This window comes from Heliangelus exortis, chromosome 7, assembly GCF_036169615.1.
Source record: "Heliangelus exortis chromosome 7, bHelExo1.hap1, whole genome shotgun sequence".
Classification (NCBI taxonomy): Eukaryota; Metazoa; Chordata; class Aves; order Apodiformes; family Trochilidae; genus Heliangelus; species Heliangelus exortis.
Window position 1 is genome coordinate 6,118,028 of NC_092428.1, and position 15,398 is coordinate 6,133,425.

The 15,398-nt window shown below is 51.1% G+C and overlaps 1 protein-coding gene across 3 annotated transcripts in view; it reads left to right on the plus strand.

Annotated features, from left to right (window-relative positions):
- C7H10orf95 (chromosome 7 C10orf95 homolog) overlaps nt 1–15,398 on the plus strand; it is a 237,984-nt gene that overhangs the window by 92,136 nt on the left and 130,450 nt on the right. The gene's annotated exons all lie outside the window — the stretch shown is intronic.

Consider the following 15,398-nt stretch of genomic DNA (forward strand, 5'->3'; position numbering starts at 1 on the left):
ACCAAACTGTCTATTGATGCCACCCAGCAGTGTCTCCTACAGCTCCCTGTAACCTCAGTGGTATGTGTCCCCCACCCCCCCCGGGGCTGGCTGCCCGCTGAAGGGATGAGCATCCAACAGCACATCCCAAGTGGGGGGGAGGGGGGAAGGTTGTGCTTTTCAACAGTTTTTTGTACAGGGACCCTTTGTGCACAGTCGGGTCCTACCAAGAGACACTCCAATAAGAAGATAGAGCGATAGATACTGCCACTCTTTTGCTTAGTCTTGGATTTGGGTTCTCTTAACCCATTTCCCAGCCTCCACCTTTCCTTTAATGGCTTAATGCTTCAATGGGACATCGGGGAACACCCCTACTTGCCATCTGCATTATGGCAGATGGCACACCCCAGTCCCAAAGTGCTACCCCAAGGTAGACAATAACAGTGTTGTATCCCAGCACACCCCACATTGCTGATGAGATGGTGGCTGGTGTGCAGTGCCTGGGCTGTCTTGGGATGCCTTGCTTGGCTCTCGTTTCTGAATGAGGCTCCCACAGCCTCTTTACCACAATAAATCCTATTTCTGGGCTCAGCCAGCTTATCCCTGCCTGCATGGGAAAGCCCGCAGCCAGGCTACCTCTGGCCTGGGGCTCAGCCTGCATCACCTCTTGGCCACCCCCTCCATCCTGCTCATCCAGCCCACGGCTCTGGGCCTCAAGTGCTGATACTTGCAAAGCAAGCAGTTTGGTGTGTAACTCTTCTGCCAGGACTCTCAGCCTGCAAGCTGTACATCTCCTCCAGGTTTTTACAAACTGTCCAGTGGCTGGGACCGGCAGGAGCTGGGCAGGGCAATGTGGGATGCGTCAGAGCTGCTGTCAGTCTGCCGAGCCCGTGCGGAGGCAAACCTCTCCTCACAAAGTCAGTGCAAAACTATTCATGACTCTCACTTTATAAACACGGGCAGTATTGGGCAGCCCCTGGTGACAGCAGCTGTCCCCACCCTATTCCGGTCACAGCTTTCCCACAGGGGCTGCTTGGGGCTCCCTGGTAACCTCTGCTGTGGGTGAGCTGGGGCAACTGGCTGGCATTTAGTGGGGCTTAAAAGTGGAAGGTGGATTTGATGGGGCTGAGCCAAGCTGAAAGATGTACCCTGCTTTCAGCTGGGAATCCTGCTGCCCTGGGGCTAGTGCTAGCCCTGCTGTCATCACACCTGCGTCTGGATGGTGCCATCTCCCTGCCCAGCCCAGAGAAACCCCTTTGGCAAGGGGAGTATCAAAACCAGGCCGGGCACTACAACCCTTCTGCAGCCATTAGTCTCTTTGAGTGTATAGGAAGCTGTAGGCAGGGAAGCCTCTGCCCAGACAGCTCCCACCAGCAGTGAGTGGCTGATGGACACTGGCAGGAGTGAGCCACAGAAAGCCTTCCCATGCTTTGGGCTCTCCTCCACCAGGATCTGGCCCAATATGTGTGCCCCAGACAGTGCCGAGGGGTCACAGAGACAGTTTTTAGCTGTCATGGTGCACATCACTCAGCTTCCCCAAGCCTCTGTTTTCCCAGCCATCACAGGGCCACTGCCCCCCTTTGCTAGCAGTCCTGCTTCAGCAGTTCTTTGCCCTCCCCTGGAGAGACCACCACCTCCACCAGCCTCTCTAGTAAACAATCAGCATCTCTGCTGAGTCCCCAGTTAGCGCTTGTCTAAGACCTGAAGTCTTTGGGCTACAGGTACCTACCCAACAAGGGCCAGCAGAACATTGTTCCATGCCCTGCAGAGGCCAGGAGGCTCAAGCACTTGCCACTGGGGTCTGGCATTGCAGTGTCATTGTTTGGAACAGGGAGACCTCATCCCCAGAGAGCAGGGATGTGCTAGCTCATCCACAGAGCGGAGGTGCCTTCATCACTGAGGACAGGGGATGAGTGGGGCTGTGCACAGCAGCTTGTGTTGAGGACCTCACTCTGCTTTCCCAGGCAGACTTGAGCCATGTTTAACCAGCCTGTGGATGTGCAGAAACCGTTTGCTATTTAGGGCTGTGGACCCTACTGAGCTTGTGGGAGGGGGAGGGTGTTTACACACAGATTTTAAGGAGTGGCAGGCTGCTAAAGTGACCATCACCTGAGATGCTGCCAGGGGCACCCAGCCCTGCACCTTCCCCAACAGCCTTCATCTTGCTGAAAGTAATATAAAGCAATCTGCTCCCTAGTTCATTTTTAACTCAGTTAACCAGCCGGGAGGAAGCCATCACTGCCCTCCTGTTGCCCTTCAGCATAAGGCTGGTGAGGTGGCTTAGTGTAATGGAGAAAACTTTCCCCACCCTGCTCCGTGTGAGAATGCGTGAAGGGTTTTGCTGAAGTTTTAACTATGTTTAGGGATTTAAGGAACCTGCAGGGTGGCAACACCCCGATTTGAGCACAAAATTCATCTGCTTGTGGCCATCCCCTATGCACAGCCAGAGGAGGAGGGAAACAACCCCATGGAGGAAACAAGACACAGAGGCAATCAGCCCCAGGAATCAGTGGCACCCACGTCTGACACTGGTAGACCAGAACAGAACTGGAATCGTGTGCTGGATGCAGGAATAGTGATGATCTTGTTGGAGAGCTTCAGCCTTGTGCTACGGGCCTCTTGGGCCCCTTCCTCCTAATGCATGGGGCAAAGCAATTACCAAGGGCTGGCCAAGGGGGACTGCATGTGGGCCATGGAGGGGAGCCCCACTTTAGCCAGGGGCAAACCCAGAGTAGAAAGGCCCAAACTGGGGCTGAACAGCCAAATTCAAGGTTGCAGAGCCATCAATGGGACAGGGGTGATGGTGTGGGGCTCCAGGGCATCCCCCAGCCTCCCTTGGGCATCCCCCACCTGGTGTGGGGCTCGTTGCCCTGGCCAGCCTCAGGGTGTCGATGGGTCCTGGTGAGTGCAGCAGCAGGTCCGGTGGCCATGGTTCTGGAGCCTGGGGAGCCGGGACAAGGGCCGGTGTGGTTCCCTGCCTGGTGGGGTTTCTTTCTATGCAAATGGTTGGGAGCAGCTGCCCTGCCGGTGTGACTCATTTCCTGCTCTTGTGTCACATTCTGGTCAGGCCAGTTTGGCAGAGGCTTTCTTTTCTCCCTCTCTGGCTTCTCCTCCTTCTCTCCCCCACCACTGAGGGCTGGGATGTGCATTTGCTCAGCCCCTGGCAGGATGAGGCAGGATTTTCAGGAAACTGCGTCAAAGCCACAAAACCTCCATATATATATATATATATATATATACACATACATATATATATAAAAAAGAAAACAAGAAAACCAAAACCAACAATCAAACAAAAAGCCCAGCACAGTTGTTTGGGGTTTTTTTACTTTTTTTTTTTGAGCAGGAGAGAGACTGGCAGCCACACAGGCTCCTCTGCTCTTCCCTCTGTCGGAGCGGCTACTCCCCCCCCGGGACAGGACAGGATGGGGCAAAAGAGCTGTAAAGTTTGCTGGGCGGTTGAGAGGAAAAAAATGTAGCTTGTTCTAATTTTACCCTTTGCTGCCAGTGGGAGAAGTGCTGCCAGAGCCAGAGGGAAGCCTTTAACAGGGATGGATAGTATGAGCATCTGACAGAGCCTCTAGCCCTTGGGACTGCCCAGTGTTTCTTATTCTCTGGCAATGCTCTGGGGTGGCCTCACCACTGTGCCCTGAAAAATGTGCTCACTGGCTGGGGTTGAAAGTAACTCATTCATCTTAACGGGGTCCAGAAGGGATGCTAGCAAATGTGGTGGGTCTGAGCAGGGGTCCTGTGTCTCCCACCATGAGTAGGGGCAGACAAAAGTGATGCCAGGAGCTAATCCCTCTAGCTGCTCCCATGGCCCTGTCCAGGCTCTGATGCAGGTAGAAAAATCACTTTTTGAGGCAGTTCCCACCAGGTCTGTGTGCATAGATGGACATCTCCCTGGAGAAACCTGGAGCTCCTTGGCGTTGTCAGCCCAGAGTCAAGCTTGAGGACACAAAGCTGCTGGCCCCAGGTCCGATCTTGGGAGACAGAGGGTGGGAGCAGGATACAGTGCCACCACCTCCCTTCCCATCTGCAGTTCAATTCAGCTGCCCTCCCACCTGAACGCCCCTGCAGTCCCTGCCTAGGCCGAGGTGTAACCTTTGCAATCTTCATGCTGGAGCAATTTCTCAGCCTTCCTCTTCCTTTTCTGCATGCTCCCTGCAATTAAAACCGGCTGCAGCCAAATGACCTGGCGCCACATGCATGCTAAAAAGCCCCCCTCCAGGCAGCTGCTGAGCTTTCCTTTGAAGGGCAGAGCATCCGCTGCTGCTGTGCCTCATGCAACCCCCAAACCTGCAGCCCCCTAAGTCCAGTGGTGCCCCTGAGCCCGAGCTTGTTGCAGCTGGGGGAAACTGAGGCAGATCGAGGGTTGGGGTTTGTCCTGAAGCCGCAGCCCCCACACCCCCGCTGTCGGGGCTCTCCTTCCTCTCTGAAAGCTAAAAGGTCTGTTTGCTCACAGCGAGGGGAAGAGCACAAGGGTATTGGTGTAAATTAGGTCAGGAAGCATTGCTAATAAACTGTCACTCCTGGTTGTGTAATGGGAGCAATTATGGGTTTAGGTCTCGTTAAGATACCAGGAAGGAAAACAGTCTGTGTGGGGCAGGAGTGTGATAGCAAACAAAAAGGAGGGTCCTGTTGACAGAAGGATGAAGCTGCCTTCGCATCAGAGGTGTTGCTGTCGGCAGCCTGGGGCTTGGGTTGTCTCCCTTGCAGGGGGCACAGTGCTCTGTGCTCTGCCCCTTCCCCAGGTACCGCAGGGCCCCAGAAACTGGGGACAGGCAGTTTTAACACCTCTGAAACCCCTGGTCCCTGCTCAACCCTGCTCAGTTCAGCACTTGGTACCCACAGTCCCCACGCAGATCTTCCCTGGGGTCTGGTGGGTTGGAGGGTGGCAGGACTGGTGCTGGGCTGTGCCAGGAAAGCCTGGCAGAAGTGTCCAAGCTCATCCAGCCTACAAAGCCACCAGACTCCTCTCCCCTAGGCACTGACAGACTTCTCCCACTGCCCACCACCTTGTGCTGCCCATAGCTCTGACAGGCAGCAAATGCCTCTGCCCATCTCTCCTGGCCACTGGGCCAGCTCCCAGCCCACCAGGCAGGTCCCTCCCAGAGTCTTTGGAGAGATGCTTGGGTGCTGGTGGAGGTCACCAGGAGTCCGGCCAAAATAAACCCAGGCTTCCCATGAGCAAAACCCTGGGGCAGACTCAAACCTGGGGTGGGAGCCCCTGTGTCCCCTCCATGGATGCTTGAGGTGGATCCAGCCCATGCATGCCACGGAGGGGCCAGGGAGTCCCGCAGCCAGGGTTGGCCTTTAACCACCCAAAACATGGCACATGGGGAGAGGAAATTCTTGAGGCATCTGTTAACATAAGAAGAGTCATACTTTACGTTTGGTCCCACGTATGGCTTATAAATGATTACTGCACCTTTTAATAAATGGTTAATCAAGTGTTAGAGTCCAAACAAGTTGGTGGGTTGCTTATTACCACTGTTCATAACCTTTTATGAATGCCTTCTGTCGATATACTTATAAACATCCATACCACGTACTTCTCGTGTCTTGACATGTTGGTCACATCTGTTCAAAGTTTATTAACTCTTGAGCTGCTCACTAATGGCAGACTGGGAGGGATCCTGCTATTTATCTGTATTAATGCATGTGTCTCAGGAAGCACATCTGCATGGCAGGAGGCAGCTGGCTGAAGAGTGTCATGGGCATTCCTCTGCATCCAGAAAGGTTCAAAGCAAGTGGGATGTATTCTCAACAGAAATAAGTCAGCAGTGGGGTGGTGCTCTCAAAGGTGAGACATTTTATTGCCACCAGGACAAACAAGTAAGAAAAGTTGGTGGCAGATTCTTCATGTCTTGAAGTCATTGAGCAGAGACAAGATGTCATCCTGGACTGCCCGCTTGAATCAAAACCAGAAGTTACTGGGCTCAATGTGAGAGGAACTGGGTGAAATTCTCTGGCCTGTGAACATGGGAGGTCAAACGGGATGATTTAATGGGTTCTTCTGGCCTAGAAATCCAAGGAAATATCCTTGGTTGTCACTGTTCATGTGCAGCTGAAGCCCCCCTTGCGTCACATTGCAAATAATGAAATAAAACTCTCAATAAGCTGAATAATCAGAAAACAATTTTCCAATAAAACCGTCCCCTGAAATTTCCTTTTAAGGCAAGGACTGGGATTCCCACCGCTGAGCATGTTCCTGACGCCTCTCATTATTGTTCAGCTGCCTGTACCGGGGCTGGGCAGGCTGCCACACCACCCCATGCCCCTGGGGATGTTCCCCACTGCTCCCCCAGCCAGCCCCCCTGCTTTGAACTGTTTTTGCCTTTATTTTTCCCCTTTTGCTGGATGATTCACAGAATTTTTCTGTTCAAAAAGCAAGCAGGGAGTACAAGGTGCTGGGGCCCTGCATTTGCTCCAGCGGTTTTAAGAGCCAGTGAAGGGATTTGTGCATTAAGGAGACAGGGACAATTCAAGCTTGGGTGGGACCCTGGTCTCTTCAGTTGCCTTGGTTTTTTGGGGTTTTTTTTATTATCTAACTGTGCTTTCCCTTTCCTTGCTCCCCAGCTCCCCAGGAACATCTACTCCATCTCCAGAAGCAGGAGATGGGCATGGGGCATCTCGGGCATGGGGCAGCCTTGCTTGCCGCCCTCCAGGGGGTTATTTGTGGCCAGATTGTGGAAACTTTGAGGAAATGTGAGTGCTGGGAAAGAGCATTAAGAATACTTCCCCCCCCCCCCCCCCCCCCCCCCCCCCCCCCGAAAACCAAAATCAAGTCTGAACAGACTCTCAGACAGGGAGCTAGGGAACAGGGCTTCCCTGTCTTACCTATCCCATCCCTGCCTGGTCTGGTGTCCTGTGCCGGATGGTGAGGCTGTAGTTTGCAGTAAGAAGATGCTCACTGGCTTCCCACCGTCTCCAAAGCTTGGCTGTGGGGCAAGGGGTGCCCGTCCCACATGGGGGGAGGCAGCAGGACCTGGCCCAGCCTGGCTGCTTCAGCCCTTCTCTGGTTACAGCTTGGCCGCGGGGCCCCCGGGAGCGCAGGGTGTTAATGTGTCAGGTCCTGTGTGCCCGGGTCTGCTGGGACGCTTCCCACCGAACCGAGGGGCTGCCGCGGCCGGCTGTGCCATGAGCGCTGGCGAACAGGAGAAAAGTGAGGCAAAAACAGCGGTGAAAAAAAAAAAAACCAAAACCTGAAGAGACTTGATCTCCTGATCCCCTGCGAGTCTGTATTTCTGGGTGTTGTGTGATCAGTTCTTAAGGTCCAGGCAAGTTAAAGAATGGAGAACCACTCCATTCCTATGGCTGCACCATCCCACCAGAAGATAGGAACATGCTATAGGAAGGGGCATGGTGCAGCAGTAGTGCTATGACAGGGCATTTAGGGATAAGGACCATTCCTGGGTACCCAAGGCCAGCAAAACCAGTGGCCACTTGGGCTCTGCCCTGGGTGGCAGGAAGCACTGAAAGACCAGGAACCCCTTGCTGTGGGGGTTGACCCCTTGTCCTGTCTCATGGGGGCTAATTTCCCATTCCCCCCGTCTAGGTGCACCCTCTTCTTCATCAAGGTTCCCAGACACCACTGTTCACTTTTCAGATGGGAAACAAGCCCCAGCCCTCCCTCTGCACTCAAACCCCAACAACAACAACAACAAAAAACAAACCCAACAAAAGAAACCCCAAAAAACAAGAGAAGAGAGAAATAAACAAACAAATCCCTTTCCTCTCCTGGCTTGGCATCTGCTTGCAGCCCTTACATTATTAATTAGAGAAGCTGCCGGCATTATTAGCAACAAACCACTCTTAATGAAGTTCAGAGCCGCAGATCCAGGAGGGGCTCCCAGACACTGCTTTTCAGAAGCCTTAATTAAATTCACTGCCCGAAGGTGCTTTGGCTGGGGCGGAGTCAGAGCAGTGAGGCTGTCCAGGCCAGGGCACGGCCCTGAGGGAGGTGGGGCTCAGAGTGAAGGGTGCTGGCAGGAGAGGGGCACCCTGCTTTGCTGCAGGTCCCAGGGACTGGGGTCTGCTCTGGTTTCAGGAATGAACCAAAGGATCAGCTGGAATACACCATTACAAGAAGGGACTCTGCCCAGCCACTGCAGGGTTGGCAAAAGTGGATCATTTCATTTGTTAATTAAATTGAGTGGCCAGTGGAGAGGGCTCCTAGCAGCAGAGTCCCTTGGATGGTCCTGGCTCTGCTGTCCTTGCCGAGATGTCCTAGCGGGGTGTCCCCATGCTTGCAAATACTTTGAGGCTTGGGAAGGTGAGGGGCATGGAGGCTCTTGGACCAGGGGACCAGCTAGGTGACCCCTCACCCCCAAATGCCTGCCCAGTTAAATAACCTCACTGGAGATCCCAGTTGATTGGCAAGGTTCCCTCAAGTGACACCATGAAAGCTGGCCAAGCTATGGTCATGTTCCCTTCAGCACTCAGAAATCTTTGCCTTGAGGCTGGGACAGTTCACAGCTGGATATGGCTGCAGGAGAGGTTCTTTGGAAAAGGAGGGTTGTGACCCCAAACTTCAAAAGAAAACAAATCCTTAGGGGAACCCTTTCTGCTGATTGCTCCCCTTCCATTGCAGGGAGAGCCGAGATAACACCTCTGAAGAGCAAGTGCAAATGCAGCCCAAAGCTGGATTTCAGCTCCTGTGCATCTTTTCCCTTCCCTGCCACCCTTCTTCCATGCACAGCGATCTCCCCTGCAGATATTCCACCCTGCCTTTCTCTGACCTTAAAGGAATTTATTACCAAGGAGTGTAAAAAGATTACTACAAAATCGTTCTGCTTTACTGGGAAATCATTGCAACATTAGCTCAGTAATATTTTTTCATAAGTGTTTGCTGTGTCTCTTCTCCAACCTATTTGGTCTCAGCGTGCACATCCACACCCCCGCAAATCCCGCTGAAGCCAAGATGCGTTTGGAAGAGGCCGGGAGTGTGGACCTGACCCAGCACTCACCCCAGCTCTGTCCTTCCTGAATCAGCAATTGAAGTTGCCATCTCTGGGTTGACCAGTCATGTCCTCAGATCCATGTGCAAACACTCCCTATCCCAGCTCATCCAAATGCCACGGAAAAGCCTGGCTGTCAGGGTGCCTGGGCTGCCCTGGGCCAAGGGATTTCACCAGTGATGCTTGTGGAGGTTCCTGTGCTGAGCAGGGGACAGGACCAGCTGTTTTGCTGAGGTTCTTTGGGAAAAGGAAGATCCCTTTCTCTCCCATGCTTGCACTTGGGAGGTCTGCACAAAAGATCCCGCTCGCCCAGGGCCAGGGGGAGATGCTGACAAGAAGCGGCAGAGGGGAAGAGGCTGCTGAGGCAGCCACGGGGCTGAGCAGGAGGCAGGCGGTCCCGCCGAGGAGCCTGCAGAAAGGACAACAACAATTCTGCAAATACGTTTAATGCACTTAGAATACACGGGAGGAAAAAAACGTTTAGTGATTCACAAAAATATTACAAAAAGTCATGTGCGGGGGAAACATGCCCAGCACTGCAATAACAATGTAAGAATTTACATTAGAAACTAATATAAAATATTTAAAAACCTCTGCTAGTTTAGCTTTCCATTTGTTTTTTGTCTTTTATAAAAAAAGGATGAGGGGAGGGGGAAGAAAGGCCATCTACAAAGTACTGATACACTGGCTGCAGAAGCTGGGGCTCCCTCCAGCCCCGTGGGTAGTGTCCTCGGGCTCCTCGCTCGACATGAGCCCGCGCCTGCAGACCACACGCACTCGCACTCGCACACGGCTGAACTACAGAAAGGTTCACCCCCAGGCTGCGAGGGCAGCCCCTGTGATCAGGGTTTGCTGTGGTCGCCATTGCCCCACGTGTCCCCCATCCTGGGAAGCTCACCCTTGCTCTAGGTTTAGCAGAAACCATCCAGCATACAAAACAAGTAGAATCTTCGGCGAGCGGCAAAACCCCCATCCCTTTGAAAAGGGAAAAGCCAAAGTGTCCAACTTGGGCTTGAAGGGAGAAGGGTTTTCAATCTGGGTTTGAATACTTGGGTCAGAAGTGTGACCGTGGCCAAACATGGAGCACCAGGACTGAAAGGTCTGGATGGGTGCAAGGAGCACCCCAGCACAAGGGCCAGGGCATCAGAACAACCACCCATCAGGGTGCCATCTCTTTCCACAAGGCTGCTAATTGCTGCCTTGGGTAAAGCCAAAAGCCAAGAACAAAAGGGTCTGCAGCCCCCCAGCCCATGATCAGTCACTGCAGGATGACAAAGCCACTCACACCCACCTCCCCCTCCTCTGACCCCCGAGGACTTCATAGCCCACTTGCTGCCACAGGAGAAAAGGCGCAGGAGCTTCGTCGCCAGCACCACAAAGTCCTTCTGTGCCCATCCTGCCCGCGGCATTGTCAACACATGTCGTGTTTATGTAGGACCCACCACACACGGTGACAGCTCGGTCCCTCCCACCCTCGCTGCTCGTGCGGCGGAGGGTTTCCGGAGCTGCACTTTCGCTGCAGTTGGGCCCCAGGGAAAGGAACAAAGGAGCCATTTTCATCTCCAGCCTTGCCGGGAGCGGAGGGAGAGGGTGAGAGAAAAGACCAGTGTTTGCAAAGCACAACAATCGGCAGGAAATTTTCCTGCAGCTTTTTCAGTTGTTTTTTCTTTCTCCCTCTCTTTCTCTCTCTCTCTCTTCCTCTTTCTAAAGAGGAGACACATAGCATGAGGGCAGTTTAAAAACAACCAGGCCAGCCACATCTGCCACGTGCTGCCCTGTTTGGGCAGATGTTCCTCTTCTGCCATTGGGGACCTATGAGCTGAACAGTGAATAATGCCCTGGTCTTTTGGGAGGGGAGAGGGAAGGGGCTGCCTTCATGGCAGACTAGAAATTGTATTTCTGAACTGATGTGCCACTTACGATGATTTTGTGGTCTGTCAGCGATTTTAGGGGAAACGGAATCATGGTAGGAATAAAGAGGTGGTGAAGCACGATACATGACAGGTTCATGGTCTGAAAGAGATAGGTCAACATGGGGCTGGGTTTAAAACACATTTGCAACCTCAGGCTTATTCTCTATTTGAAATTTCAGACTCGTGGAACACAAGGTTTTGTGTTTTTTTTTTTAAGGAAAGAGGACAAGCAGATGCTACACAACAGAAAAATATAAAAATAGTAGGTTGCTACAGAGCTCATTAAACACTGCCCAGTAAACATGCTCCCAGAAACCTAAACCCCCCTTTAAAATCTTGAGAGGTGAACCGAACTGGCAAATGTGCATCTTGAGACTGTTCTGGATACAGGCTGGTGGCTGCACAGGATGGTGTTTATCAATAGGGACAGATGCACGGAAAGGGACTCCTGGTTGCTTGACTATTCATCCACCCTTGCAGCTTCAATCATAAGAAGAATTAAGGCACAATATAAACTCAAAACATAGCACAGCCATGTAGAGGACCAGGTCCTCAGGAAGTAGAAGGGCTCTTGTGTTGCTGGACCCTCTATTCAGCTGGCTGTGATGGCACAGGGCTAAAGCCCACATCTTCATACAGCGGAGCTGCGTGGTGCCAGGCCATGCCCTGGGTGGGGGGAAAATCAGATTCATCAGTCTAAGGGCTTCCTCTGGCTTAAAAGGTCTGGGGGGTCTCTTCTCACCACCTGACATGACAGTGCCTTACACCGGCCAGATAAAAACTGGCAAAGGGGATCATGGATTCTTAATGCCCAGCTAGGAGAGGGGAGTAATCATCAGGACAGATAAACAGCTGAGTAGCCATGATCCCATGCCAGCCTGTCCTCTAACCCAGCATCCTGCAAAGCACACAGTCAGCCAAATATTTTCCAGTGAAGCATCTGAGAAAGGTTTTTGTGGGGAGCTAGGGGAACATTTGACAAAGGGAACGGATGGTGGGTGAGCAATAAAGCTCGCTCAGTGATCAGCCTGGAGGTTCTCACGAGGGGCAGCCGAGCACAAGCTCCACTCTTCACCCCACACTAATTGGAATAACAAATGAGACCAAAGCAGCTACATTGCCACTCCCCATCCTTGACTCAACCTCAGATGCAGCTCAGGCAGCCATTTGCAGTCTCTACCATCAGCACCGGGTACAAGCCAGTGTGAACAGGCAGTGGGATGTGCATGGCTGGCTGCTTGCACCCATGCAGGTCTGCAGTAGGTCCTGGCATGGAAATGAGGACTTGCCTGCCATGTTGTGCTGAGGCCTTGATGATTCTCACTTTGGTTTCTAGCTCCCCTTGCAGTGGCCAAGATGCATAAGGACTGTGCTGCCTGGAACAAGCCTGAACCGTGAGTGCAGGAGGGAGGCTGCTCACCTGCTCCCCCACCATGCAACCTCTCCCCAGCAATCTGCCCCCTCCAAGCCAAACATTGCTTTCAACTGTTGGGTGGTTTTTTTTTTTTGTTTTTTTTTTTGTTGTTTGTTTGTTTTGTTTTGTTTTTTTTTTTTACACCCCCTAAATATTTCTATTGCTTGCAGATGAAAAACAAACAACACCAACCCCCACTTCTTCAATGACCATTTGATGACCTGACAGTGTTATTTCTAAAGCCATTCAAGAGCAACTGAATATCTGAAGTAAAGGGCTTCGGAATATAATTTCAAATCACTGTTGGTGAATCTATGTGCATTAAAACCAATACATCACCATCCTCAAAGACATTACACACAGCAGGCACCACCTATCTAAGCCACTGAAATTATCACTGTAGGTCACGCCAGCTACAAGATTGACTGTTCTGCTCAGATTGTATCTCACACACTTTAATATTGAAACTACACATTCCTTCTCCTGTTTTTAATCACAGGACTCGTGAGAAGGAGAGTAGCCCTGGCTTTTGGGACTTCTCTTGTTTCAGAATTGCTGTCACATGTTGGATTTTCAAGGCACGACAGGTCTGCCATAAGGCTCCTCATCTTTGGAAATATCCCTGTTGACCTGCATGACAAGACTTCTCCAGGAAGGAGAAAACCTGAACTTGCTGCTTCTAAAATGCATCCATACAATGCTGCTTCAGACCTTCTATACAATCTAGGAAAAATCAGAACCAGTGGATCTACCATCTCAGCAGGTTTTGGCTAGAAAAATAGCATGGCCTTTATTAACTCTGATGCATTTCCCTTTTTCAAACTAATTGCTCACTAAAATACAAAGGCTTATTTTCCATTCCCTTTACACATAGGCATATCCTCTTTCCCCAGGATGAAAATATCCAAACTGGAGATCTCATTTACTTGCCAATGAGTAAGCCTCTGGCACAGTTGCAAGCCTGATGTGAATCAGGGGAGGGGAGGTCCTGTGGGTGCACAGATCTTCATGATGCTGAGTAACATACAACTTTCTTATTCATGGGTAACTGTTTGGAGGCAGTGACATGAACTTGAAACTCAAGTTTCTCTCTTGTAGTTGGTCTGACAAGAAGATGGAGATACCTCTTTTAGGAGTTATTTGTCTAATATTTTCCCCTTTAACTAAATAGGAAGATTTCATTTCCTTCCCTTCAAACCTTCCCCTCAATTGACATCTGGCTACCAGCAAAGATCTATGAGAAAGTGTCTCTCTCAGAAATAAAGATTTCTGGCATGCCACCTGTTCATAACTCAAATACAACTACATATAAATACATGACATGGAACAAAAATACACTCACACAAGGATACTGAGTGGGTTTTCAAATGCCTTCAGTGTGCTCCCTCTGGAGTCAATGAAAAACCAACTCAGAGCGTCAGATGAAGAGTAAATACGGTGAGGAAAACATACACATAAGAAAGGCAGAACTGGAGCACAAGCCAGCTTGGAGGACGCCCTTTCCCTGCACACAGCACCATGTCCCCACTGTAAAGGCTCAAGGAGTTCATAGGGCAGGAGGTCCTAAGCTTTCCAGATGTGTGTCAGAGCCCAGAGAGGGTCTGATGGACTTTTCTCTGCCCCGTGCTGATCTCTGCAGGAACAGCAACAATTGACCTTCCAAATGTCCCTTCTCCACTAAGATGTGGATTTTAAGCTCCTTTTAATGAGAGCCAGCATCTGGAAACAAGGAAGAGCAGCCAGCATCGTGGCAGCAGGCCAGCTCTGCTGCAGGAACCCCCAGCAAGCTCATACAAGAGCAGTCCATGGGCTACTGTTGGAGGATGGCTTTGGGACAGAATTGCATTGCTGCCCTTGCCTTTTTCCTGACTGCCACAATCGTTTGCTTGTTCATTATCTTGTGGCAGGACACTTGGGCACATCATTTTTGAAGCTGGAATCGTAGATTTTCGTGCTGATTTCTCACCCATGCTGTCCCCTGCATATGCATCTACAGTGCAGAGGGGATGTTTAGTGCTACCCAGGACAATGAAAATTGGCCAAGAGATCCCAGGGATGAATGCAGTCTGCCACAGCACAAAAATCACTCTGGCTGGCACATGCAGATATCCAAAAGTTTGTTCTTTCACAGCAGGATTTCAAGATGATCCTCTGAGTTCAGACAAAATGACAAACTCATTTACATGTAAATTGCTTTAGTAGCTTTGCAGAAAGGAAGGTTCTGTCGAGCTGTGTTGGACCCTGCATTTGGCCTGCCTTAAATTATAATATAACAACAATCATAATAATACAAATACTACTTAGTACACAAAGCACGCCCTCCCCTGCAAACCCTGGCATGCTTCGGTAGGTCCTACAGCTCTCTAGTCAATAATCACCCTCTCTGCAGAGAGAGACACTGAGTGACTTGCCTGGGGCCACAGAGGAATTCTGTAGCAAGTCCAAGGAAAGCTTTGTGGCTCCCAGCTCTGCTTCTTGACCAACATTAACCAGCCTCAAATATACTCAAAAAACATCAAAGCTGATTGCTCCAGGAAGAAATTAAATCAGAAAACAAACAGAAAACCAACCCTGGGGTACTGCAAGGCCTCTTGGACTCTGTTGTTTGATCAGGGGAACTAAGTGTTAAAGCTTTTGTGATACTTGTATTAGATCGCACTGAATTGCGCATAAATCATCAAGTTAGCTTGTAGGCAGAAAGGGGTGGAAGGAAAGCTGCACCTCCCTGACAAGGAGTGAAGAGTTGTCACCAAAAGACAATGGGCAGAGGAAGGTAGGGAATATGCATCAGAAACAACCTGCAACAGAAGCAGGGGGTGAAGCCTGAGGTGGTTTGCTGCAGAGTATCGATGATGCAGAGACACAACCCGACCCTGCAGAGATCGCCTCGTCCACACACCAACACACACCAAGTTTTGCTCCGATGAGGAAGCTACAGGGATCTGGAGACAGGGTCTTTTCAAACTGATTTTGATGTGTTACAGTTCAAAACTATCTGAAAGGAGGGACTTCAGAAGCAAGAGTCACCACAGCGAAGCTAGAGGGGAAAAATGGGGCTGTGCTAGGACACAACTCTCCTGGAACAGAGAAAATAGTTGGTTTTATCGTGGCTGAGTCTCTCTTCTATGC